Genomic DNA, 2435 nt, shown 5'->3' with positions numbered 1-2435 from the left:
CTGGTTTCTGCATTGATGCCTCCACTGACCCTAGGACTGGCTTCGCCCTCTTCTTCCTTTTGTTCTTTCTGGGTAGCGCCGCCTGGTGCTCTGGAGCTGAGACGGTCACCAGGTTCCCTTTTTATCGGGACGGTCAGTGAAGCGGGCCGAGCCTGCTTGCGGGCTTGGGATTCGGAGGTCTTCCCTTTCTGTATGTAAAAGCTCCTTCCACTAATATGGGACCCTTCGTTGGGGGTTCGTTGGCCCCCGCGCTCTCCCAGTACTCGGAACTTAGCATCTACCTCAGCTAACGCCGCCTCGATCTGTAACTCCTCTCTCTTTTCTCTTATCTTAGCTAAAATCCGAGCATCTTGTGCCGCCCTCTCTGCATCCTGTGCCGCCCTCTCTCTTCTTAGCTTAGATGAATCCACTAAGAACTGAGCCTCCTCTTCATCGAGTTGTCGTGTTAGCCTTTGCGCAGAAAACCGGGCCATCAACCCGACCCTTTCTAATTCAACTTTCCGACGCGCGTTTGCCGATGATCTCCTGGAAAGCGTGGTGGATGGTGCTTTCGACCCTTTCCCTCCGAAGCCGGATGCGCTGTCGTCCGGCTCGATATCATCTTTCAACTTGCCTCAGTCTTCTCTCAGTCGTCTCTCTTTCTTCCTTTCTCTCTTCCCTCCCGTTAGAATAGACCTGAGGCTGTGCATAGGCTGTGGGTTGATTACAGTGCCTTTGATAAATGCCTCTACATTAGACTAGTTGGAATAAGATAAGTTGTGTATATTTTCTTCGTGGGTATGTAATGCCCTTCTTAACCCCTTCCCCTTTCCTCCCATCTCCTTCCCTCCCTTCTATCCTAGTTCTTTAAACTCAATCCCTACCTGACTGCCCTCCCTTCCTCCCATCTCGTTCCAGTATTCCCTCCCTCTCCGCCCTACACGCCGTTCCTGGTTAAATGTGCCCCCCTTCTTCCCATCTCCTTCCAAAGCCTTGTTGATAGATGCCTTTGCATTAGGGCCTAGGTGTATAGTGTGAACTTTTAGAAACTCCATGCAGGAACCATTTCTCGCATCAAAGTAGTGTTTAATTTGAGTTAAGGTTGTGCAGCGAATGCTTATGTAATGTTTAAGCCCTGTTTATATACTGGACAAAGTAATACTGAGAGATCTGCTTATTAATTCTAATTCTGATCGCATAGTAGGGTTAAAGTATTTTTTTCATTCAGAAGGCCCCCCCACCCCTCCCTCCCCCTAATTCTCCCTCCCTCCCTCTACCCTTTCCTACTCTCTCCTTCTCTCCCTCTCTTTCCCTAATTCTCCCTCCCTCCCTCTACCCTTTCCTACTCTCTCCTTCTCTCCCTCTCTCGAATGCGGTGAGCGCACCGTAATATGATCGCGATCATTATGATCGACTGGAATGAAGAATAATTATGATAGGGTTTACTACTTTAACACTGTAGTTGATTAGTGTTGCCTAAAGTGTCATAAATGAATTCTATGAAACAACTCACTGAAATTGACTATTATACAACTGATTTGACCAGTAAAAGATGGTGAAAGGTGCGAAGGAGAGACAACAAATGGCGGGAGGAGGTGTGATCGCCAGGGTGAAAGAGACCAGTGCGCCCTATGCACCGCCACCGGCGCCTCACAGGCAACACTGCACCCAAGACCGGACGCGGAGACTCATGAAAGAGCTCCAGGGAATCCGGCGGCTAGGTGACAACTTTATAATGGTGGAGCTGGTCGAGGACAACCTCTTCGACTGGAATGTCAAGTTGCACCAGGTAGACGTGGACTCTGCGTTATGGCAGGACATGAAGGAAACGAACACCGAGTTCATGCTGTTGAATGTCTCTTTCCCCGATAATTTCCCATTCTCTCCGCCTTTCATGCGGGTGCTCACCCCGCGGCTGGAGAACGGCTACGTGTTGGATGGTGGGGCCATATGCATGGAGCTGTTGACCCCGCGTGGGTAGTCCAGCGCCTACACCGTGGACGCCATTATGAGGCAGTTTGCCGTAAGCCTCGTAAAAGGACAGAGTCGCATCTGCAGGAAGGTTGGGAAGACCAAGAAGGCCTTCAGCCGCAAGGTAGCGGTGGCCGCCTTTAAGACCCTGGTAAAGACCCACGAGAAGCACGGTTGGACGTCTCCGCCGGTGTCCGAAGGCTGAGAGACGCCCCCTGCTTCCCTACTCCCCCCCTCCTGTTATGAGTTGTAATTCCCTTTTCAGTGCCCCCCCCTTCCAAGCCCCTCACAGTCCCCTCCCGTGGAACAGTAAGGGAGGAAAACACTTTTCATTTTCAGCTTGTGTTTAAGTTGCGAGCTGTTGCATGCGGTCACACGGGACTGTGTGGATACCATGTTGATAGGAGCAATTATGCAGGTGAAAGGGTATCTTTGTACATTGTGTTTGTATGTTTGTACATTATTTAGATAAGGTAGAAGTGGTT

The 2435-nt window shown here is 50.3% G+C and overlaps 1 pseudogene across 1 annotated transcript; it reads left to right on the top strand.

Annotated features, from left to right (window-relative positions):
* The first annotated feature begins 1624 nt into the window (after positions 1-1624).
* On the top strand, positions 1625-2155 carry LOC311238265 (ubiquitin-conjugating enzyme E2Q-like protein 1; annotated as a pseudogene). The gene has a single exon. The product of its transcript is annotated as a ubiquitin-conjugating enzyme E2Q-like protein 1 (transcript).
* The last annotated feature ends 280 nt before the right edge of the window (positions 2156-2435 follow it).

The sequence above is a fragment of the Notolepis coatsorum genome (genome assembly GCF_963971535.1).
Source record: "Notolepis coatsorum genome assembly, chromosome: 12".
Lineage (NCBI taxonomy): Eukaryota > Metazoa > Chordata > Actinopteri > Aulopiformes > Paralepididae > Notolepis > Notolepis coatsorum.
Note: the sequence above shows the minus strand (reverse complement) of the source record. Positions and strands in the feature narration are given on the sequence as shown.